Source organism: Mustela lutreola, chromosome 13 (assembly GCF_030435805.1).
Source record: "Mustela lutreola isolate mMusLut2 chromosome 13, mMusLut2.pri, whole genome shotgun sequence".
Lineage (NCBI taxonomy): Eukaryota > Metazoa > Chordata > Mammalia > Carnivora > Mustelidae > Mustela > Mustela lutreola.
This window is the reverse complement of record NC_081302.1, coordinates 61,325,695-61,351,836: the sequence shown is the minus strand read 5'-3', so window position 1 is coordinate 61,351,836 and position 26,142 is coordinate 61,325,695. Positions and strand designations below refer to the sequence as shown.

Genomic DNA, 26,142 nt, shown 5'->3' with positions numbered 1-26,142 from the left:
GCTTCACAGACTAGCTTTTCCCCGGCAAAGACCATGTGGTTGGGCCTGGCCCGCACAGGTGGCCAATGAAATTGTAACACAGAGAAAGCTGCAGTCATGTTAGGTCACATATAAGTGACCAACTGAATTACCATTTACCCTAGTAGATATCTGAACCAGCCTACTTTGGTCAGAATTGGCGCCCAAAAGGTGCCCAAAGGGTAGGGCCCATACTCCTTGGTAACTAGGGAGACAGTATGCGCCCCCCAACTGATCCCCGCAATAATCCTATGTCTCCACCTGGCCTGATCCACCCTTGTATTTGGGCTTTGTTACCTGGGACCGGTTTCCGGGACTTGTTTTTAAGGCAGTCGCCTAGGGGAAGGGAGTTAGGGACAGTTTAAGTTTTAAACAACAAAATTATTGTTTAACTGGATGGAAGCGCTCTGGCTAAATAGGTCCTTACAGGAAGAACTTAAAGTTGGCTGTAACTTAAATATTGCTAATGGTTATTCAGTTGCCAATCTGACTCTCTGATCTGTATGGGGACTTTGTCTAATATTGAGCACATTAAGCACTTACACTAATGATCTGTTTGGTTCCCAGGAGGATACAAAGATGAAGGAATGGATTCTCCAAAATGTCCAGTCTTGGGGAAAGGGCAACAAGGACAAAAATCACAAAACATACCCCGGGGCTTGGGTTCACCCCCAGTGGGGAAGTCTAGTCTTTGGAAGTAGAATTTCAGGGAGAGGTATTCTAGGCCTACCATACATAGTACTTGGGCTCTGTGACTAATAATGTTTAGTTCAAACTCCATAAAAAGCCCCTCCCCAATTCCCCCTGAGTAAAGTTCCTTGCCATGCTGCTGTCCCTTAAACCCAATTTTGCCTCTGTAGAACAGCTCCTATATGCCAAATAGTCTTCATAAAAAACACTGTGGGATGGGAATTATGATCCCCTTCCTGTAGATGAGTAAATAAATGAAGTGATTTGTTCAAGATAAAAATCAAGAGGCAGAGCCTAGACTCTATAAAGTTAGATTCCAGGTATAGGTTCTTTCTATAGCACCATAACTGTCAACGCCATTGAAAACTGCATCCCAGTAGCCTACTAAAAATTAGTATTTTTTTAAACAAACCAAAAAAGTCTGATTTATAAAAGCATTTTAAATACCTAATAGTAAAAATGATGCAACAGTGAAAGGTTATTGACTCATAAACACAAAGTATCCTTAATGTAATTATGTAATACATATTTATATAGTTAGAGCTGTTTGGTGGCAAATACTTATTAATAAACTTCTGGCCAACTCAATGTAAAACATTGGTTAAATCAGCATAGAAATCTTTAGACTTTTAGATTACCAAGAGAACATTATATGGTAAACTCTCAAGTGTAGAAAAATATAGAATAGCCTCTCCCCTCCCATGGCCCTAATAAAACAGCAATGGGAATTGCCACATACAGTATAACTAAAGTAAGAGTAATGGCCCGATTGAAACCTACATCCACAGCTACATCCTTCCTGAAAGTTCACCATGTAACTAGATTTCGTTAGAGATAATATTGAGGGACTGTCAAAATTCTTGTCACACTGGAATTTCCTTCTATTGACTTTTTCAAATAAGTAAACTAACAGCTGAAAATTCAAATTCATCTGTCAGAACAAGAAGAATACGTAGTCTTATTTAAGTTTGTCTTCTGTGGTCTATTACAGGCAGAAATTCTAAAATACATAAGAAATACATGTATATATATTCTTATATTGCTGTGTTGATTTCATTCTATTGTTTTTGTCTTGTTCCTTAACAAAGGTAAAAACTGCCAGCTCTCCTTCTACCTACCAAGACATGGGATCAGATATTCCATTACAAAAGGGACAGTGCCAAATTTGGTGTAAACTGTAATGTAAATTGTTGGAGTGGGAACAACTAAATAAGATTGGAGCAAATGTATGCAGGAGAGGAGTGCTGGTGAGCCTCCTCAAACACGTTGAAATATTTTATTATTATTCTGTCCTTCCCAATAGCCAACAAGGTCATCAGTACAAGCCCCAATATTCCCCAAGTAGAATTCCTGGCAATACACGGTACCAATATTGCAAGATGTAGTGAAAACAGCAGAGACTTTAGAATTCGTTGTGCATCCAAACTTCAGCGGTGCCACTTACTAGTTGTTCCAATTACTTAACATCTCTAAGCCTCAGTTTTCTCTTCTATAAAATGAGAATCATGATTCCCTTATTTATGATAATTATGTGAGAGATGAAGTAATCAACATTGTATCTGACATATAGGAGGTGATTAATAAATGGTCGCTACAGTTACATGGTGGAAGAGAACCATGCTGGTTTGGGATTATAGATGCCTTGGATTTGTAGATGTGAAGCTCCAGCATAACAATTTTAAGCAGAGCAAAGCTGTCTGTGCAGTAGAGGAATTTAGGACCATAATTTATGCTTTTCTACACCCAGCCCAGTGTGGGCTTTTAAAAAGCGTATATCCTACCACTTCTGTACCCCTTTCCCTTTGCTCAGTTAGAAAGGACAGGAAAAAGGAAAAAAAAAAAATCACAATCAGTGGAAGGAAAAACTTGGCAGTTATTTTAAAACTCTATAATGTCAGAGAAATTGATTGAACATCCAAAATAGTCCATTAAAAGGAAAAAAAAATCTGGGGTGCCTGGGTGGCTCAGATGGTTAAGCATCTGCCTTCGTTCACTTCAGATCATGATCTCCAGGTCCTGGTATTGAGCTCCATGTCAGGCTCCCAGCTCAGCAGGGAGTCTGCTTTTCCTTCTTCCTCTTCCTCTCCCCTTGTTTGTGCTGTCTGTCTCTCTCTCGCAAATGATATTTTTTAATCTTCAAAAAAATAAAAGGAAAATATCTGTAAATACATATTTATCAGAAAAGACAGAAACTTACTTAAAACTTGATGAAATTAAAGGTGTTAGCCCCTGGTTTGAAGAAAATTCCAGATTCCATATATTTCAGTTGCACAGTGAAGTTCACGCAGTAAATGGAGCAAATAGCAAAGTCAGTTGGCTTCTGAAGAGAATGACACACTACAGCAGCAGTAAGCTTGGGCTTTTGTTGTGCTGTTTCTGGAGATGGAAAGAAAAAATGTAAGAATAAAATGTCAGAAGTAATTAAGATGATACTAGCATGTACTTATTAGATACTCAGGATTGTGCTAGGCACCATAGGCACTAATCAAGGAATTTCCCATTTGGGAGAAGAGACAAGTCTTAAAAACAGGAACTAGTTCGGTAACAGTCCATGAGAGTGGCTATTTAAAAGCCAGCATGAGTGTTAAAGATAAGATTAGAGGAAGGCATCAGAAACATTAGGGAAATTTTCACAAGGGAAGTGGGAGTCAAATGGAACATTTAAAGATCATAGGGTTTGGGGTACCTGGCTGGCTTAGTCAGTAGAACATGGGACTCCTGATTTCACCGTTTTGAGTTCAAGCCCCACCTGGAGTGTGGAGCCTACTGAATAAATAAATAAAGGAGCAAGCAAACCAACCAACCATAGGATTTGAAGATGAAAAAGTGCAACATTGAAGTGAGGAACACAGCTCAGGGTTAGAATGAGCTTCGCTAATACTGAGTCAGTGAAGAGCATGGCCTGGCTTGAAAATAAAGTTTGAGGTCAAAGCATGGAATATTTTGAATGCCAGAATAAAGAGCTGAACTTTATTCTGTAGAAAATGGGAGCCACTGAATAATTATCTATGTGGCACTAATAAGATGAAAGAATTTTAGGAAGATTAATATGATTATAGGATCCAAGATTTAAGGAAGAAGAAATTTAATACTTTTGAGGTTTGTTGTTGAAAATTATAGATCTTCAAAAATGCAATAATATATATAAAGGACAGCATATATGGGTAAGTCCTACTGAACCATTTAATACCAAATAATTATTCATTAAGTTCTTAACTTGTAAGTAAAATACAATATAGGAAGAATTAACTATGACACATATTTTCCTAAAATCCTATAAGAGAAAATTATATGTGTTTATGTATATCGATTTATTTATTCATCAATCATATCCATAACTTATTTTTCTATAACCTTAACTACATTTGTGACTAATACATTACTACATTGCTTAGCTACATTTGAAAGTGTGTCTCACTAGAGCCTTAAAAAGCACTACATATATATACTCAAATGTACTGCTCTGTTTTGATATTTTAATAATGATTAATTACATTCAATTATGTTAACTAATTTTTTTTCTGAATTTAATTCCCATTCATGTAGAATTTTATTCTTGATGAAGAGTAACTTTGTGAGAGCCTTGAGAATTTTTAATTCTGTTAAGCTACATATACTATCTATTTACAGTTGTTTAAGAACTAAATTTGTAGAAACTTTATTTTGGAATCTTTCTGTTGAGTTCATTAATCATTATGTGCTCTGTTTTTATCTTGGAAAACATCAGTTTTGATAATAAAGCCTTATAATTACAACTTAGAAAATGACTTTCATCCTGTTCTATGGGACATTTTTCAGAATACTTCTTCCACAAATAAAGATACAGCAGGGGTGGGGTTCTGCGGTTTTTCAATAGCTGATTCCTGTACCTTCAACAGTCTATCTTAAATAAAGGCAATAGTACATTTCATAGAGCTTTGGTTCTAAAGACCTAGATTTATCAGATACCTATCTTTACAGCACTGCAGAAGAAATACATGCTTCATGGTTTTTGATGTGAGCCCACTTGAGTCTCTCTGATATTAAAGCATGTGGTAATAAATACCTTGTCAAAAATGTGTTTATCTTATACTTGTCTTGTTTATTACATCATGCTGGTTGTTGCTAGAATGAGGTGGGGTCTCTAGGAGCTCGTGCTGGATCTAACCCAGCCACACCCACTCCCAATCAGGCAAAAGACACAATTCAGAGGATGCATGGGACTTCTTTTTTTTTTTTTTAAAGATTTTATTTATTTATTTATTTATTTATTTATTTATTTATTTGATCTCACATTCCGTGTAAAGCAGGGATCACAAATCGATAGCCTGTAGTCATACCATTTATTTTTCTTTTTTAAAGATTTTATTTTTAAGTAATCTCTCCACCCAGCATGGGGCTCAAACTTAACAGCCCCACTATTAAGAGCTGCATGCTCCACAGACTGAGCCAGCCACGGGCACCCCCATCATACCATTTGTAGATGACAAAAACTGTTTGAATTTAAATACTTCAGCAGAAGCATGCTTCTTCCTCTCCCACAACCTTTCTTCTCTGTAGGCAGTTGAGTTCGCTCTCTGTTGCCCAAGGCTTGAGCTCCTTCCGGCTGGCTTCAGGGTTTCTCCCCCCAGAAATGTACCCTCCCCCTGCCACCAAACCCCACATCCCCACCCTAGACCCCCAACTCCTGCACCGCTGACACATCCAAAGTTAGCTTTCCAAAATCTTCCAGGCCTGGGGCAGATCCCTCTGAATTCTGTCCTCTACTCTTCTTCCATTGCACACACTGCAGTTAATTTTTATATATTAACTTGTATGATTATTTGAATAATGTTTGTCTCCCTGTGACTGGAAACTCTTAAGAGCAGGGGCCATGTGTTTTGTGTGTGTGTGTGTGTGTGTGTGTCGATGCTCCCTTGTCATTGCATTCCTAGCACCTAACCCAGTGATCATAAATTTTTTTTATGAATGTTTCAGGGAAGTAAGAATTCTCTCTTTCAAAGGCTACTGATGCATTTCAACCTTCTAGAAATGAGCTGTTGAGACCAGCCAAAAAGGTAATGTACTTTGAATTTTATTCACTTAAAATAGGAACTTTAATCCATTTTATTTGCTCAAAACAGTGTCTTCCCCCCTTCATTTGCAAAGCAGTTTTTTAGACTCCTCCTACAGTTTCCAAGATGGGTCAACAGTCTTCACAATTTCACAGCATAACTTGTCTCTGAAAATGAGGGTAGTTTCTTGAACAGTACAGAGAACTCCCATAAAAAATTGAGAACCTTCTTTCTACACATAAAAGTTAAGCACTACATCATAAAAAAAGACTTAATAATATAATTCAGTAAAAATGTACAACTATTCATGTTTAAAACATAATATAGTCATGATAGCACACAACTATTAAAAAAGATAAGCTGGGGGAGCCTGAGTGGCTCTGTTTGTTAAGCAGCTGCCTTCGGCTCAGGTCATGTTCCCAAGGTCTTGCGAGTGAGCCCAGATCCTGCTCCCTGTTCAGTGGGGAGTCCGCTTCTCCCTCTGCTGCTCCCCCTGCTTTTGCACAGGCCACAAGTGCATGCGGGCTCTCTCTCAGATAAATAATAAGCAAAATCTTTAAAAAATAAAATGATTTTTTTAAAATAAAATAAAGCTGTATATTTGTCAATGGGATATGTATAAGATTTAGTAAGTCAAAAATCAAGTTAAATACAATAGGTATGATTCCAATTTTGAGAAGAAATGTAATTGGTAGAATATGGATAGAAAAAAAATTAGGAGGAACATACACCAAATTATTAATTTGAGGGTATAACTTTGGAGATTTTCAGTGTTTGTGTTTTATATTATTACAATTCTCTTGTATTTTTACATTGAGCATCTATTACTTTTGTAAAGAAGAAAAAAAAGAAGTCCCATGCATCCTCTGAATTGTGTCTTTTGCCTGATTGGTTAGGGCCTCTGCCTTCGGCTGGGGTCATGGTCTCAGGGTCCTGGGATCAAGCCCTGCATGGGGCTCTCTGCTCGGCAGGGAGCCTGCTTCCCCCTCTCTCTCTCTGCCTGCCTCTCTGCCTACTTGTGATCTCTGTCTGTCAAATAAATAAAAATCTTAAAAACAAACAAACAAACGGAGATTCTCAAACTTTTTGCAAATAATAAATAAAATTACTAATTCATTTAAAAACAGCAGTAATGGTCCATTGTATCACTCAGTTCTCTCAATAATGACATTTTACATAACTGCAAGACATTCTCAAAACCAAGACCTTCATATTGGCATAATACTGCTGACTACAGACATTATTCACTTTTACCAAATCTTGCAGGCACTCACTTAGCTGAAAAGACTATATAACAACATTAAAATTTTTTTAATAAATGATTAGAACTACCCATTTCCCTCTAAAAGCAGTCTGATTACCTTATACAGAAATATATGAAATTTTTATTATAAAATAGTTTAAATATACAGAAAGGTTATATTAAAATATAGCTATGGGCGCCCGGGTGGCTCTGTGGGTTAAAGCCTCTGCCTTCAGCACAGGTCATGATCCCAGGGTTTTGAGATCGAGCCCCACATCAGGCTCCCTGGGAGACTGCGTCCTCCTCTCTCTGCCTGCCTCTCTGCCTACTTGTGAGCTCTGTCTGCCAAATAAATAAATAAAAATCTTTAAAATAAATATATATAGCTATGTACCTACATTATCTCCATGTACATCTTTATACCTTTACTACCTATGTGAATATCCATGAAAATAAATAGTATTACTTTGCATATCTAAAACCCTTATGTACAAACTGTATCACAATACACAAAAGAATCTATTTTTTAAAATATAAACATTCTAGGGATGCCTGGGTGGCTCAGTTGGTTAAGCAGCTGCCTTCGGCTCAGGTCATGATCCCAGCGTCCTGGGATCGAGTCCCACATCGGGCTCCTTGCTCCGCAGGGAGCCTGCTTCTCCCTCTGACTCTGCCTGCCATTCTGTCTGCCTGTGCTCGCTCTCTTTCCCTCTCTCTGACAAATAAATAAAATCTTAAAAAAATATATATATAAACATTCTATCATGGTAATACATACTGTCAAGTGCTAGTTGGAGAAGGAACTTTGTCACTCTCTCTGCCCCCCTTTCTCAGGAAGGGGTTATGTGGAAGTCAGAGCTGATGTTCTAGAGAGGACTTGCCTGGACTGGAATCCAGAATCTTCTATTCACCAACAATATAACACTAGACAAATTACTTAGTCTGACTCTCAGTTTCCTCATGTGTAAAACAGAGGTAATGACGGTTCCTGTTTCATAAAGCGATTTGAGTATAAATTAAGGTTATGCACAGGAAGTGCTTGGATTTGAGTATAAATTAAGGTTATGCATGGGAAGTGCTCAATACAGTGATGCAGAATACCCAGCCGTGCTCAGTGGGTTGTCATTGTCATCTCTGTTGTTGCAGATGCAAATTTAGATGTCGATCTAATGCTCTCCCCATTTTTTAAAAAAAGATTTTATTTATTTGACAGAGAAAGAGAGATCACAAGTAGGCAGAGAGAGGGAAGCAGGCTCCCCGCTGAGCAGAGAGCCCGATGCGGAACTAGATCCCAGGACCCTGAGACCATGACTTGAGCCCAAAGCAGAGGCTTAACCCACTGAGCCACCCAGGTGCCCCTGTTCTCCCCATTTTTAATCCAGAGCCAACTCAGAGGAAGGGAGTGTTGCATGTTCTCTGGCCATGTTACCTGCCCTCCCCTGGTGGTGTGCTGATAAATAGTTAACATTCAGCTTTGAGCAAAGGTAGGGAGTGGGAGGCCACACTTTGTAGTGTTCACCAATTTCCACGATGTAAATATTCCTGCAAGGACTAATTTCAACCTGAAGTCCGCTAAACGGAGAATTAGAAAGAGATGATCAGAATCTGCTCTCTCAAGCTTATATGAGCCTGCCCCAGCACACCCAAGAGACAATCTCTCTTCTTTGCAGCTCCTTTGTTCATTGTTGAAACCCTGCCCTCTCAGGCAGAGGCATCTCTCTCTGATGTGCTCCTGCAGAGGTAAGAGTCTATTTATGCCTGGAAGATAAAGCCAGTCTTCAGGCCTGACGCCCACAGGGGCATTCAGGCCCAGCAAATGGCACCTTAATTCTCATCAGTTGGTGTTCTCTGCACGTCTGCTGCCCTTGGGGGATCTTCGCTGTGGCTGTGGCTTGGGTAGGATGTCTTCAGATCACATAATGCTGTCATAATACCTTCTTAAGACCAAAAGCTCCTTACCTATTTTTAACATGTAGCATTCTCTATGGCACTCTTTCTATTTAGGATGTTAAAGTAATCTTTCCTGCATCTTTCCAGTCTTTATGATGATACTTTATTTTTTTTAAAGGATTTTATTTATTTATTTGACAGACAGAGATCACAAGTAGGCAGAGAGGCAGAGAGAGAGAGGAAGGGAAGCAGGCTCCCTGCTGAGCAGAGAGCCCAATGCGGGGCTCGATCCCAGCACCCTGGGATCATGACCTGAGCCGAAGGCAGAGGCTTTAACCAACTATATATCTTCATCAGTACACCTACATGTAAGGTATATGCAAAGGAAAAAGAACCAGGACAAACACTGGGAAAAGTGGCATAAATATGAGAAAAGAATAAGAATTTCAAGAACTGAGTATAGTCGGGGCGCCTGGGTGGCTCAGTGGGTTAAGCCGCTGCCTTCAGCTCAGGTCATGATCTCAGGGTCCTGGGATCGAGTCCCGCATCGGGCTCTCTGCTCAGCAGGGAGCCTGCTTCCCTCTCTCTCTCTCTGCCTGCCTCTCTGTCTACTTGTGATCTCTGTCTGTCAAATAGATAAATAAAATCTTTAAAAAAAAAAAAAAAAAGAACTGAGTATAGTCTTGAATATCGACAAAGAAGTGTACCGCTGAATCTTCCAATGGGGTAACTAACAATTTTAGGAGAAGAAAGTTCATCTCTTTCTGGGGGGCAGAAGTAGGTAAAGGAAGTGAAGGAATCAAGAGCACATTTTGCTATCTGCCAGGGACGATGTTTCTGGCATGACCTCATCCACAAGTCAGGGTGAGGAAACTGAGACCCAGAGTCCTTCATTAACCTGCCCAGGTTGACCAGATCAGTCAAGAGTCAATAAGAATGAAGGCAGTGAAGACAGAAAGAATAAACAACTCTTTCTGGAATCATGATGGGGAAAGAAGACAAAGAGCGATAGAGAGATAAAGTATAAGGATATGGAATCACTGCTTTTCTAATCAAAATAAAACTCAGTTCCTCCAAGGTTGACACCAAAAAAGAGCCCCCAGGTGACTACAGAGCCAGAAGCAGAGACCACCGAACCCTAAACCCTGTCCCAGGCATTCATCTTTCTTCTGGGAGTCGTGGCCTCATTATCTTTGCTCCAGCAAAGGCTCCTTGGATGCTTTCTTCCTTTCATACCTGAGACCCGAGCATGAGATAACAAAAGGAATTTTTTTTACGTTGAAGTACAGTTGATACAAAGTTACATACAAAAAGCATTTCTTAACATCCCATGGCACGACCAAATCAAAGCTAGAAAGTTTAAACAACTTTTGTCAGGACAAGGGCAATGTCTTCTAACTTTGCGTGGCCAGGACGCTAGCTTATTATTATTTTTAAGATTTTATTTATTTATTTACTTATTTATTTATTTGAGAGAAAGCACAAGCAGGGGAAGGGGCAGAGGGAGAGGAAGCAGCAGACTCCCCACCAAGCAGGGAGCCTGACATGGGCCTCCACCCCAGGAGCCTGGGATCATGACCTGAGCCAAAGGCAAATGCTTAACCAGTTGAGCCACTCAGGTGTCCCCAGGATGCTAGTTTAAACAGACAGAATGTTAAGAGATTTGGATTCAGAGGTCTACAGTGGCAATCTGAAAATTGGTGTTTTAAAGTAATGCCAGTTTATCCTTAAATTCCTGCAAATTTGGGTACCACTGCACTGGCAAGTAGCAGAGAAATAAACACAGTAGCATAAATGCATGTGGTCTGACTCCCAAGAAAAGGCATACTTATAACCATGCTGGGGTCTTCACCCTAACCCTATAGGTTTGATGCTGCCTTGGCACATGCTGGCTTTTTTAAACTCCAGACCAATCTGGACCCAACAGAGGGAAGGCCTCTGCCAAATCATAGATGGCAAGGGAGCGGGAAAAGAGGGCTTCCTCTATTTTTTTTCTCTATTTCTTTCTTTCTTTTTACTTTATTTGTTTATTTGACAGAAAGAAAGAGCACAAGCAGAGAGAAGAGTAGGCAGAAGAAGAGAAAGGAGAAACAGGCTCCCATCAGGAAGCCTGATGTGGGGCTGGATCCCAGGACCCAGAGCCGAAATCAGACACACGACTGACTGAGACCCCCCCAGGCACACTGCCTTCTTCTGCTCTTAACATTTTCCAAACACTGGGTCATTGGTTCCTAACTAGCTTACCAATATGGGCAAGGCCCACCTTGCCCCAAGCTCTCCTCCTTTTACTTGTCCTCCCTCCAGCAGAAGGGATGACAACAGCCAGATCTCTCCTACTGGCTCCTGTATCACCAGGAGTTAAGTCTTTGGGAAGGTGACCACACATCCAGGTTGGCCTGGGGTTAGTCCTAACCTACTCCTGGAAGCCCAGAGTCCACTCTGGTTTGCTGTACTCTTTCATTCTCAAAAGGTCTCAGTTTGGATGATAAATTAGATAGTCATGCTGTCTATGAACAACAGATCTAGAACAAAAACGCGAGTGCACAAAAGCAAGCAGTAGTCTGCCAGCAATTTACATAATAACTTCCATTTATCAAGCAAATCAGTCTGCAACAAGATACACACCCTCTCAATTAACCCTCACAGCAACCCCACGAGGGAGTTTCAGGAACAAGGAGTTTACAAATGACGGAAGTAACAGGGTTAAAACGCCTTGACCAAAGTCATCTGACTATGAGGAGAGGAACAGAATTCAAACACCCATCTGCATGACCCCAACTTCTGCCCTGAAGGGGGCCTGGCTGCCTCTTCCAGGCCTGTGGACACCGCACCCCCCAATTCCTGACTGTGAAGAAACAACTTTACCAAGAAAGTTGGTCTGTTTCAACACTAAAGGAGTACTCTCAATATTCCCTTTTTCATCTTACATTTGAAAGGAGAAATCTGTTTCTGCAGCTGTCTGTGTAATTCAGCTCTTGTTTCTGTAACCTAATTTGAAAGAATACTTCCAAAAGAAGCAACCAAGTCTACAAAAGCACAGTTTGACTCAAGTGGATCCAACCAGTTCGCAAATGGAAAATAACACCCAGGAGTGAGTTTTGCATCACAAGCATCGGTGCTCTGAGTCATTCCCAAGGACACCTTGAAGATGTCCATCCAGAAAATGAATGGTTTAAAATCTTTGCATGGCTTAATCTTCTAAACCCATTGCTCTCCCAGAAAAGGTGGCTTAAGTTTTAGCCTTTCCTCTCATCACCAGATAGTCTGCAGTGTTCTTTTTTCTCCCTTTAAAAAAAAAAAAAAAAAGTGGGTATTTTTTTTTTTGCATTTTCATTTTTAATTCAAAAACGCTCCCTTAATGCATTCTCTTTCTCTCTCTCTCTTTCTCTCTTTCTCTCTCTCAAACACACACACACACACACACGTAATGCTTAAGTGACCTTTGATGAATATCCCAATCTCAGACCTGTACAATGTTACTGAGTTGTTTTGTGTGCTTCTAGAGCGTTTTCTATCCAGGAAATTATTTTTATTCTTCTACTTTCTGCCTTTTCCAATACCAGTATAACTGTTTTTCTCTTCCTCCCCTCAAACTCCATCATGGGGAAGCAACCAAAATCTCAGAGGTTAAAATCTCCCTTGGAGGTACAGCCGTCTGCCTCTCCCTCTGTCACTTTCACCTTCAGTCCTATGAGTGCCTAAGAGCAAAAGCTCTAGAGTCAGACTTCTGGGTGGGAATCTTGGCTCCATTACTTACTACTTGAGTGAACTTGAGCCAGTTTATTCATTCACTATTCATTCAGCAAATGTTTATTGAGTGCCCATTATTATGTGTTAGAGCTAAAATGGTGTATAAGACAATATTTCTACCCTTATGGAGCTTACATTCTAGTGGGAGACATAGAATATAGACGTATGAATGAATATAGCATAATTCTAGGAAGCAATAAATGTCATGAAGAAAAATGAAACAGAGTCAAGGGACAGACTTTTTTCGATCTGGACGATCGAACAAAACCTCCCTGAGGATGTGACATTAGAGCAGAGAGCTGAATAGACTTAGAGAACCAGCCATGAAGAGATGTGAAGAGAATGGCAACTACAAAGGCCCTGCGGCAGAAACAAGGAACAACAGTAAGGTAGGTGAGCTGAAATGGAGTATAGGAGAAAGAACGGTGGCACATGAAGAATTCCGATTTCCAGCCCCCCCATCTTCCTAGCCCTGTAGTCCCCCAACACCAAAATTTCTCCAGCTCCATTGGACCCTCCAGTGGTCCACTCCTTCCCTACCTTTTTATTGCCCCCTCCTCCCTCATATCCTCACTCTCATCCTTAATCAGCTGAGATCCAAAGTCCAGTGTATTAACTATTCCGTTGCATGAACTCCGCTCCCAGCTACATGTCCTCTTTCTTTCTTCAAATCTGTAACACTTCCTCCCCGATCTTCGTCTTCACGGACAGACTTCCTATCTCACTGAGAACAACAGCAAAGCAGTCAAGGACATCCACAAGCTCCCAGCTGCCCCTGTATCCATCCTCACCCTCCGTCCCGTGGGTGCCAGGGCTGAAGGCCTTCTGGCAGGTATGCACGCTCCATCCCCCCAGCCTTCTCCAGCAAGTGTCCTTCTTTCTCCTTTGTGATACCACCAGCATAAGGAACTGCAGTACTTTCCTCCACTGTCACAAATTCATCTCTTGATGACCCACCACCTCAGGCTTCTGACAATCTCTACAGCATGAACGCTTTCGCTCACAGTCTTTACCTCCTTCTCCCCGTTCCCTCTGGACCCTCTCCAGCAAGCTGCGGCCACCACCCCACGGCAAGGGCCTCATCTGCTAGATCTCTGCCCTTGGCACATCCAGTGCTTGATCTTCTATCCTCGTTTCCCAGACCCATGGGCAACACTGGATCCCTCTTCCCGCATTGCCTCCCTTCTGACCTTTGCCTCCATTATTGGTCTTGCATCTGATTCCAAGCAAGACTATGCCTTTCTCCAGGATCACATCACTGCCCTGCTCACATTCTTCCCCAGAAGCCCACCCACTCAAAATCCAGGCCCCAGGAGTAGGGGTGTGGTAGGGACATACAAGTTCCTACATGGCCTGATCTTACCCCAACCCCCACCCAGGATCTCTCTGACCTCTGCTTACTCCCCTACCTTCCTGTCTCTGTTCTAGCCACATGTGCCTCTTTGCTGCTCCTCAAACAAGCCAAGCACACTCTTCCTCAGGGCCTTTGCACTTGCTGCTCCACCTATCTGGAATGCTCTTCCTCCAGAATCCCCTGGGCTCACTCCTTCCTTACCTTCAGGTTTCTTTCTTTCTTTCTTTTTTTTTTTTTTTTTAATATTTTATTTATTTATTTGACAGAGAGAGACTTTACAAGTAGGCAGAAAGGCAGGCAGAGAGAGGGGGAAGCAGGCTCCCCACGGAGCAGAGAGCCTGATGTAGGGCTTGATCCAGGACCCTGAGACCATGACCTGAGCTGAAGGCAGAGGCTTCAACCCACTGAGCCACCCAGGTGCCCCTACCTTCAGGTTTCTGCTGTAGTGTCACTTTCTCAGAAAGACTTCACTGGCTATCTTCTTGGCCATCCTGGTGGACCCTCACTGCCACTCGGCACTCACTATTCTCCTTTTGTTTCTTTTTTAAGTTCATTATTTTTTTTAGTAATCTCTACATGGTAGAGCTCAAACTTACAACCCCCCAGATCAAAGGTCAGCAAGCTCTATGAGCCACCCAGGCACGTCCCCATTGTCCTTTTCTTTCTAGAACTCATTACCACCTGATAGCCGACATATTTCTTGTGCTATTGTTTCCTCCCTCTGGAATGCAAGCTCTATATAGGAATAAGATGCCCGGCATCTAAAACAGTGCCTGGCACATAGTAGGCCTCCACAAATGCTTGTTGACTGAGTGAAGAATTATCATGCAGATCACGTAGGGCCTTGTAAGGCCTGGAAAGGACTGTGAATTTTATTTTAAATGTGAAGGGAAGTCACGGGAGAGTACATGGCGTGACTTACAATTTAAAACAGACCACTCTGGGAAGATGTAGACTTCCAGTTATGGAATGAATTAGTCACAGGGATGAAAGGTGGGACACAGGGAATAGAGTTGGTGACACTGAAATAGCTCCGCATGGGGACAGATAGTAGTTTCGCTTTAGTGAGCACAGCCTAGAGTATAAAGAAGCGGAATCAGCTATGTTGTATGCGTAAATCTAATGTAACATTGCGTCCACGACGCTCAAATAAAAACACTTTTAAAAAAATAAAAATAAAAAGACCCCTCTGGCTGCTGGGTGTAGAGAAGAGAGTCCTAGGGGATTAGAGAGGCACTGGGGGCTGCTGAAGGCTAATGCAATGTTCAAGCAAGATGGATAAGGAGGGCCTGAGCTAAGTTGAAAAAATGTCAGAGTTTGGGATCTATTTCGGAGTGATCACAGACAGACAGAACTTGTTATAAATTGGATGAGGGATCTGAGAAAAAAGAGGAATTTGGTTTTGGGACTCAGTGACACTGTTTCCCCTAACTGTGAAATGGGGACAAATAGAACATCTTCCTCATGGGATTGTTGCAGAAAGGGGTAGAGGACATCGAGTCTCACACAGTGTCGGGCCCATGGTAAACCCTCTAATAACCGTTGGTGCCCAAGATGATTGCATTTCCCTGCATCCTGGGTAAATAGGATTACAGAAATACCCACCCCACAGAGACTGAGGAAACAAAACACTTTATTTGCAGAGTGTACTCTCCCCTTCCAAGGGACAGATTTTGACTTTACTTAACAGAATACTTAACATTAGTGTTGGAGCAGTTTCCTCGCACACAGATACATAAAAGGATTCCTCACATTTCAAAAGAATCCTACGGCCCCTTTAAGTTGTGTTTGTCCATTCAACACTTAGCAGAAGGAGTAACTAAAAGCTAAAATTACAAACCTCTGCTGATTCAAAATCAACCCAAATGTAAGAAAAGTACATCTGAAATAATAATGATTTTTTAAAAACAGGTATTGCTGCGTTTTAATACACCAGAAGCCAAAATACCACACTGTCCGGTTCAATACAGGACACCTGGCAACGCTGTTTGCCTGTGTAACTCAGCTTTCTGCAAAGGCAACACCCAGCCCTTTTTGGCTGCCTTGGCCTGTCCTCATTTCCCCCTGGAAAACTGTTTTGAACTTAGTACAGATAACATTCTGCCGCTATTACAATTAGCAGCTTCTCTCAATGGGTCACCTGGTTTGGCAAGTGCTTCTATGGGGTAACCCAGGATCTTGTTTCAAAACCTCTCAGTGGCAGCCTCCAGGTAGCAAGTGAAAAGCTGCCTGCAGGGAATTTAGGGGCTGCTTTGGGACCTTCAGTTATTAGCATCTTTTGCCTCACCAGATCTTCTGATTACTGATTATCTCCCTTATTATTATTTCCCCACTTATGGGTAGATTGGGCCATTCTTCTTCCTAGCCCCCAGGCACCTGGGAGGTTGGTGAGGACACCCTAAATCCAAGACTCCTTTCCCTCCTTGCCCCATAAATGAACTCCTCCTTAAATGCTTTTACTACCTGGGAACCTGCAGACAACCTTGAATGTAAACTGGAGCTGCAAGAATTTGCCCAGTGATTGGGTCTATGCTCCATGACCTCCAGATTCAAACGGGAGAGACCTTTGCTTCTGAAAGCAGTGTCCTGGGATCAGCAGGCTCACCAGGGAACTTGTTAGAAAGGCAGAATTAGAGGCAGTATTCCATACCTCTGAATCAGAATCCGAGTTTTCACAAGGTCCCCAGGTGATTCCCACTCATCTGCAAGTTTGAGAAGCCAGAGAGGCGCTCAGACCCCTCCCTTCCTGCTAACTAGGGAGAATTTCTTGTATGCGTTCTGTTAACGGGCCCTTAAATCCCAGCCTACTTCATTGTCCACACTTTTCTTTCTTTCTTTCCTTCTTCCTTCCCTTGATCTCTACACCCAACATGGGGCTTGAATTCACACCCTAAGATCAAGAGTCACATGCTCTACCGACTGAGCCAGCCAGATGGCCCGTCCTCACTTTTCAAAGAATCCTGAGCCCAGGACCTCTGACACCCATTCTGTCCCCTTACAGCCAGCGTCTCTTTTATAGACCCCTTTCCCTTCTACAAGAACCCCCGCTCCACTCCTGGGCTCTGAGGAGGCTCCGGGCTCCTCTCCTGGGACATTTCCTGGAGGGTGGCTTTCCTGCTGGGCCCAAGGAGGGCCTGTGACAGTAACGCAAGTGCTCCCCTTCTGCCCTTTTTAGAGTTGCCTTAACTTGTCCAGTGACAGCCCCTGCGAGCTGGTCCAGACTGCCCTCCGCCCAGGTCTTTGGCAGGGACGTGAGCTGTTTGTCTCCTGCAGAGCAAGGGATTCCCTTTGCCGTGGCTCGCCCTGAAGTTGAGACCTCCCAGACTTCCCACTTAGCACGAACATACTATCCTGTTTCTTTTTCCTGCCAGGTAACTCCCTACAGCCCCAGCAGAAAAAGAGGACACAAGTAAAGGCTGCCTTCAAATGGGGACATCAGGAGGAGGAGGAGGAGGAGGACTGACAACCGGCCTTGGAGAAAGAGTCCGGGTTCGTCAGAAACAAGCCAACAGGAGGGGCAGGTACATTTAAAGTGCTCCAAGCACTTGATTCTTGGAAGGTTTGAGGATTCTAGTTTGGGTGTTTTCTTTTAAGCTTTCCAAAAGGGAAAAAAAAAAAAAAAGCTATTAGAAAACTTTTCTGGACCTTGGACACCGGAGTCGCTCCTGAAATTGTAATATAAAGCCTTTTGGTCAGGTTAATTAACTACACGTTCTTTCTCACACTTTTTTATTTATCACACAATTGATTCCTCCCCCTGCAAAGATATATTAAAAGCCAACTTCTACGCTTTTAAAAGAACCTTTGGAATGTTGTCCTTATTTATTTTTTTAATAGTGTCTTTCCAAATTTTTATGTATTTTAGTTAGCAGAAAATTATTACAGTACTTTTTATGTCCCAAGCACTGTCCTAGAAGGTTTATACAAAGATTAACTCATTGAATCCTTAAAGTAATCTAATAAAATATGTATTGTGATTAACGACACTTATAGATGAGGAAATTAAGTCACAAAGAGGTTAAGTAACTTGCTAGGTCACACAGCTAATAAATGACAGAGCCAGAATTCAAATCCAGGCCACAGCCATAAGCTGAATCACGAGGCATCGCTGCCTCTTTATGTGTGTGCGTGCTTATATGTACTTAGATTTTAAATTTAATTTCAGTCATTTATATATAAATATTATATATTTTTACATGTTATATTTTACATATTTTATATGTACATTATGCCCATATTTTAAAGTATATGAGAAGGTATGAAAGAGAGATAAAAGGATTCTAGATGTAGTTTTTCCAACTGGCCATCTTTCCGCATGTTTTCAAAACACGCCTAAAACTTAATGCTGAAAGAAGAAAAATTTTTCTGTGGATCTCCTCTTCAGGAGTCTAGAGGACAAATTTCATAAACGTCAGTTTCCTTGTCGGAGAAATGTGGTAGCCGGATTACAGGAACTAGTTTGTCAAGTGAGTGTAAGCAGCATTCCAACTTTAAAATTATTAAACACTAGGTAATTTTTCTTTAGGTTCGATTCTATGAGAGATGTCATGGCTTAGTATTCCTTAATTCTGGATTGTTCCTGCGCCTTTGGACTGAATGTGACACACGCTTCATCTGTACAGCTGGTGTGTGTGTGTCCTGATGCGTGTGTGCCAGGTTTAAGTTTAAATGTCTGCAGTCTCAGGCCTTCGGTTCACCCAAAAGGTAACTAACGTTCCAGTAAACAAGTGGGGGTAAGGAACCGCTCTCTGTCTACTGATGCAAGTGCGCCCTCTGCTGGCCCTGTGAAGGTGTTGCGGCCACGTACAGGGACCTCTTCCCCTCAAGGGTAGAGCCCAGCTTTTGCCCTTTCCCGCCTGCTGTAGCATTCTAACCAAGCAACCTTTGTTTAATACATATCCTGAGCTAGGCACAAATGTGCTTAGGGCTGGGGATCAAAGATAAAGAAAAGTGTCGCAGCCTTAAAAGATCTCACAATCTACTGGGGCACACCAAATCAAATCATTATAATGTAACTTGAGAGGTGTGTCCCTGGAACTGTGCCTCCTCTACCATAAGTTTGCAACCACAAGTGGCATGCAAGAGCCCAAATCAAACAGCACGATACAATGTCCTTTTGTTAGGAAAGGAGGACTATGACTCATTCTAGCATTTTCTCCGTGCACAGAAACGGATGGCCGGCCTACGAGCAATCTGGCGAACTGGTGTTGCCTTGGAGACCCAGACTACCTGGGAGTAATCCTGATGGCCCCCATCCAAGGTCGGTGTGGGAGGGGCTACGAGGAAAGGTCAGGACTCCACAGAGAAGGAATGGAGGTTAAGAACAGGGGTCAGGAAGATATGTATGCCTTTTGATATTAAGTAAATAAGTGCATTTAAAATACACAACCAGGATCTCTGACACTTACAGTAACAAGAGACTGGCTTATCTTCCCCATTCAATTTTGTTGGATTTTATTTTTTATTTTTTTAATAGAGTTTCTCTGATGGTATTCTTGAAACTAGTCCAGGAGGCCTCCTCACTTGCTAAAATACAAAAACTACTTCTGCTCCTCTTCTCACATCTAAATCAGACCCTGACATACCCAGCCACTCAGTGTGCCTTTTAGTTAATTTTGTCTCCTTTAGCAATGGTTTCCTTTTGCTTTAAAAGAAAATTCTGCTGTTAACAAATATGCTGTACAAGCCATGGGGGCGAAAGAACTTGGAGGAAGAGGAAGAACATGTGTTTTCCTTAATTCCTTCTCAAAATATGTGAGGGGAGAAAATAAGGGAAGTTGAGAAATATGCCACTCAATGCAGAAGTCACTTTGGACAAATCTCTTGAAACCAAGGCCTAAAGGAACAACCACCACAGTAACAAATAGTGGGTGTAATTACAAATGAGGACATTCAGTGAATCTCTAAAGCAGATCCTACAGAGGTATAGTCCACCAAAACCCACGCAAAAGAAGAAAGAAAGTAAAGGCAGAGCTGGAATCCCAGGAGAGAGGAGGAAAAGCAAAAGGTGAGAATGGAGAAAGGAGAAGGCTGGGGAAGCAGGAAGGAGTATAAAGTATGAGAAGCTGGGTGCAGGGCGGCCCATGATGAACACCTGACGTTCATAATTAAAGTGTAAGAAATACATGTCTTTGGAAAGAGCAGACAAAAGCGAGTAGAACTTAGAGGTTCTCACCAAAAGGCACATGTGGGAGAAATGCAGGCAGCACAGAAGTGCATGGGGTGAAAGGTGAGAGTCCCTACCCCCACCCCACCCTCGCAAAGGCACACCACGGATGGCAGTGGGCAGTGGGCAGTGGGCAGGGTGCAGGGGCCAGGGCAGGCGGGAGGCCCTGAGCACCGAAGGCAAGCGGCCAGGCTCTGACCTGCTGAAGCCCAGCCCGGGATACTTGTGGTTTGACAAACGCTGTCAGCTGACGGTTTAACAGCAAGTGCTTCAACAGGCTTCCTGCCCCTGAAAATCCTCACCTAATTCTCAGCAAATGTGAGTCTTGTTACCAAACAACAGCAAAAAACCACCACCTCCGGATTTTATTCAATCATCAAAAACATAACCGTTGTTGTTTTTTTTTTTTTTTTAAACGTGTGTTGGGAATGTTGAGAATGTATCTGTAGCAATTTTGCACATAGCACATTAAGCTTTGTTTGTGGAACAAACTGAATGAAAGTGTGTGAAACATACAAATGCCACTGTAATGACCAAGGTAGTTGGTATGCGATAGTGAAAGCTCATCAGAAGATTTGCCTGGTTATATCACATTTATACTTCTCTTATCTATCCTAATTCAAGGGAGGTTGGGGGTGGGAGTGAGGAAGGACCAGGATGGAGAGGTGGGGATGGTGACCAATGTCTTGTGCCTGGTGACAAATCAAAATATGTTGAATTCCCACAGTTATGTTAAAATTTCATATATCTGGTAGAGAGGTTCAGACAGTATCTTCTCATATAGCTTTAACATAAAATAGTTAATCCTGAAAAATGGTTAACATATAGTACTTTACCTATTATATAAATAATAATAAATACTATTTATGTAATGCTTAATGAATAATAAATATCTATGAGTAAATGTAGGCTCTCCTTCATATACTTATAAAAAGAGCTCTGATCATTATTTTTTTCTTTTTTTAAAAGATTTATTTAGGGACACCTGGGTGGCTCAGTTGGTTAAGCCACTGCCTTTGGCTCAGGTCATGATCCCCGGGTCCTGGGATCGAGTCCCTCATCAGGGTCCTTGCTCAGCACAGAGCCTGCTTCTCTCTCTGCCTCTTCCTGCCACTCTGCCTGCTTGTGCTCACTCTCTCATCTCTCTGACAAATAAATAAAATCTTTTAAAAATTTTTGGAAAAGATTTTATTTGTTTATTAGAGAGAGAGAGAAGGAGAGTGAGAAGGAGAAGCAGGCTCCCCATTGAGCAGAGATACAGATGTGGGACTCAATCCCAGAACCCTGGAATCATGACCTGAGCTGAAGGCAAACGCATAACTGACTGTGTTATGTGTCTGCCTTCATTACAGACACATTACGTCTGGGTGCCCCAATCATTATTTTATTAATAATTCTTTTTTTTAAGATTTTATTGTTTATTTGACAGTGAGATCACAAGTAGGCAGAGAGGCACGCAAGAGAGAGGGGGAGGCAGGCTCCCTGCTGAGCAGAGAGCCCTATGAGGGGCTCGATCCCAGGACCCTGAGATCATGACCTGAGCAGAAGGCAGAGTCTTTAACCCACGGAGCCACCTAGGCGCCCCTAATAATTCTTGATATCACAATTCATTATGAAATATAAAGTATTGGTTTGGCCTTTAATCAGAATATCCCCTAGGTTCTAGTAAGGTTAGGACTAGTATAGTGTTCTTTGCATCTCCCACATTGTATTCTATAGTTTGTTAGTTGGTTGGTTTATACCCTACTTCGTTCCATAAAAGATTTAAAATGGCTCAGTGCCTTTCACATCGAGGTGCTAAATTGTATTGAACTATACGCTGCGAGGCTGTGTATATAAGTACATAAAAAACGAGTCAATTAAGCAGCCATAACATTATATGAATATATTTGAATAATACTGAGTACCAGAACTGAGGGTAACTGAAACAACTTATACACACACACCGCGCGCGCGCGCATGCACTCATTTTCTTCTCTATAACTTTTTCAAACTGTAACAGAAGAAAATGCAGAAAAGGTAGTGCCAGGCTGGGGTAGATCCTATGCAGTGAGTTCTGTGGGGTCCCTATCAGATCAATGGATTTCCATCTGTTCATAGTTATCCAAGTGAACACAACAGACTAGAGATGTGAAGATGACTCAAGATTCAATCATCTCAACACAGTCTTTGCAAACTCCTGTCATCAGTCTCCTTTTGATTCCAAAGGGTAAGGCATACAAATCACCGTTCCCTGTAGGGAGCTAATCCTCTGTTAAAATAATCAAACCACATAGCTCTTTATGTGTATTTACTGTATTGAATTCTATAACAGGGTAGAGGTGCCCCATGCATTCAACAAATAAAATGCACTTCATTTAAAAGAGAGAAGGATTTCCTGGGGGAACAATAAAATCAGGAATGTTACAGCAATTTTGTGAATCATGCAGGCATAATTACCAACCAATAAAAATAAAATATCCACAATGCTCTCAGTCTTCATTAAAGACTGGTTTATAAGGCACTATTCGGTTGTTTGCTTTTGTTCAAACAATGCTTTAAAACTAATATTCTGCATCTGTCAATACGTTCTAGGTGGAAATCTTTATAATTATAGAGTTTCATGTTCAAAAAACTTGTCTAGGTCCCAGCTCTATGTATGTGGTGAGCACAAGCCACAGGAGCATCACTGTGGCCCAAGGGCCCTGCGTTGATTGGGTCTTGACCAAGGAACCCTGAAATAACAGAGCTAAAAGTGGAGGAACAAAAGCTAAAGTCCCAGTTGGTAAAATGGGCCTTGTGTGAGGTCAGAAGGCAAGTCAACAAGGGGAGAAGAATGGCATTTAGAAACCCCAGAAGCTAAGAAAAACACTGTAGGACCCATGAGTCAACCAGAACCCTTCGAAGCTGAGGCTGTGGCTGATAGAGTGAGCCCAAATATGCCTCAGCCCCCTTCCTCAGTCATTATATTACCAACTTAATTTACACTGAGAAATTAATGCCCAGAAGCGATGATAATGATGATGGGGGTGGAGGCAGAGGAGGATGTTGACATGACTGGTGGTTTTTTCCTCCCTGAATTCTAGGCATGTGATGTAACAACTCTTAATTTTAAGCTACTTTACCTGTTGACTCAAGTCAACACCTGATTACCAGGTGTTATATAGTGCTTTAGACCTAATCTAATTTCCTCAAGTCAACAGGTCCCTGGTACAGGGACGAGAAATATTCAAACGCTGCATTCTCTCTGCAGACCTACTTGGAAATCAGAAGATAGCGTGGGAAACAAGGAATCAGCCCAAGGGAGGCCAAAGAGCAAAGTCAAAGGCTATGATAGCTCAGGCATCCTTCTGACTGTTGGGGTTCCTTACTCCACTACAGCATCCACATTAGGACCAGATTTGCCCCTGGGAACAGAAATGCCACTTGGCAGTCCTATGGGATCCAAAGCTGTGAGAAAGGGAGAACTCAGGATGACTGGAAGTTGTTTCTGCAGCCTAGAGAATGTAGAGGATTTTGCAGTTTGTTTTTTGTAGATTGGAGATTTTTTTTTTCCAAGTATAAAACATTTTTCATACACCCCCCTCCAAAAAAACCTCCTAGCCCTTTGTGTGGAGCCAACAGTATTCCGCGATAAAATGGTCCTGATGGTGTAGCCTGAGCCGGAGATGCAGGAACCAACATTCCTCACAGAATTAAGGGAGTAGAGGTACTGTTTACTGGGAATAAGCCATAGATGGAAACCCCGTGGGGACAGAGGCAATATTCCCCAACACTGACACAGGGCCTTGTTCAGAGTAGGCAAAGATAAGTATTTGAAAATGAATGAGCAAATTAACAGGTAAACCAGAAAGTCAAAGTGGAGGGATGATAAGGTAACTAGTTTTAAGTACTAAAAACCACAAGAGATCAGAATCCAGGAAATTAGATTAGGTCTAAAGCACTATATAACACCTGGTAATCAGAATACAGATCTAATCATGGTGGTAGCCTCTTTTGCATTTCCTGCTGAATTAGGGTGGCATTAAGTTTCTTGATAGTTTTTCAAACACTTTATTATGCAAATTTAGAAAACATACAGCAAAACTGAGAGAGTTTTATAGTATATATTATACACTGACCATCTGGATTCTACCATTAACATTTTGCATTTTACTTAGTTTATCACATGTCTATTCATTTCTCTATCCAATCATCTATTCATCTTATTTTTCATGCATTCCCAAGTAAATCACATACATCATTATATGTCCCCCTAAATAATTCAACATGCATATCATTAATAGAATTAAAGATTTGTTGATGGCTTTTCCAAAAATTTTTAAAAAGATTTTACTTATTTATTTGGCAGACAGAGATCACAAGTAGGCAGAGAGGCAGGCAGAGAGAGAGGAGGAAGCAGCCTGCCTGCTGAGCAGAGCCCCATGTGAGGCTCGATCCCAGGACCCTGGGATCATGACCTGAATGGAAGGCAGAGGCTTCAACCCACTGAGCCACCCAGGTGCAAAATTTTTCAAATTTTGAAGTGGAATTTATATACAATTAAATGCAAAATCTTACATGTAAATCCCCAAATTTTAACAAATGCTTACAACTGTGTATCCCAAATCCCTATCAAGATAATAGAACGCTATCATTACCTGAGAAACTACTCAGAATTTTTTTAGAGTGGTGACTTTTTTGGTAGAGGGTGGATAGAAGTGTTGAAACTTCAGCATGGTCTGATTATAGCTTAGAATAGTGGGGGAAAACTTTCAGGTAGTCCTATACTGGGGAGTAAATAGAATTCCATGAGCCTCATCTTCAGAAGTGATCTCAAGAGATCTGTAGGAGTGATTGATTACTGGCTGTTCTTGAACTTTAGTCCCAAGTTAAAGAAAATACTAGTAGAGACAGTTTGTAGCCAACTTCTTTGTTCTGTAACATATCATACATTGACAGACACACAGAAGGAAAAGTACTCACTTGTAACCCCGAACTCTGTCCTGGAACTCGGTTAGCCTGCCTCTCAAGGCCAGAGCCTAGACTTTTTTCTATGTAGCTTTCCGCACTGTTTCTAGTATGCAGGCAAGTTAAATTCTTAAAACCAATGAGCCAGATTCTTATTTCCTCTCAGAATTGTGTACTGGAAACCATTCAAAAGCTTTCTGATTGTGTATCTTAAGATATTAAATGAAATAATTTATATTTTCAGATTTGGTCTCCATTTAGCATTTTGCTGCGCAACATTTTAGATGTGGCTTTTGGCATCAGAATATGGAACTTTAATCACGTGTGTGTCATATCTGGACATTGTGATGTCATTAAAATACTCTATCAAAATACCATTTAAAAACTATTATTATGGACATTCTCAATTACATACAAAAATAGAAAATACAATAATGGATCTCCGTGGATTTATCAACCAGCCCCAACAATCATGTTCCTCTTCCTAAAATGCATTCAAATTCACCCATATTGTTACATGAATCAATAGTTTGTTCCTTTTTATTACCGAATGATGTTCCATTGTATGGATTACCAGTTTGTTTATTAATTTATACCTTGATTGCTTGTTTGGGGGAATTACAAAAAAATACTCACCTACACATTTTTATGTGAACATAAGTTTTGATCAGATAAATACCTAGGAGTGGGATTGCTGCTGGGTCATGTGATAAATATAAATTTCACTTTATAAGAAATGGCTAAATCTTTTTCTAAATTGACTATACCATTTTGCTTTTCCAGCAGCAATGAATGAGAGTTCCTGTCACTGCTCATCATGGCCAACATTTTGTATTCAGCTCTTTATTTTAGCCATTCTAATAGGTGTGTAATAGTGGCCCATTGTGGTTTTCACTTATGTATCCCTAATGACTAAAGATATCAAACAGCTTCCCATGTATTTATTTCCATCCATATATCTTCTTGGGCAAGTTTCTTTTCAGAAATTTTGCCCATTTTTAAATTGGGTTATTTTATTTTATTATTGTTGAGGTTTAAGAGTTATTCATCTATTCTAAAGAGAATTACT

The 26,142-nt window shown here is 41.3% G+C and overlaps 1 protein-coding gene across 2 annotated transcripts in view; it reads right to left on the bottom strand.

The window, feature by feature from the left end:
* The window catches only part of TRIM13 (tripartite motif containing 13), a 39,897-nt gene extending 14,542 nt beyond the window's left edge, over positions 1-25,355 (bottom strand). Inside the window, exons 1-2 of one of the 2 annotated variants that reach the window (XM_059144194.1) lie at positions 25,089-25,355; positions 2,906-3,084 (exon numbers count right to left, since the gene is read on the bottom strand). The gene's annotated coding sequence lies outside the window, so the exon portion shown is untranslated. Of the gene's footprint in view, positions 1-2,905; positions 3,085-4,656; positions 4,706-25,088 lie in introns of those variants that run through there. The other variant, XM_059144195.1, reaches the window with a different exon arrangement.
* Between the last annotated feature and the right edge of the window lie 787 nt (positions 25,356-26,142).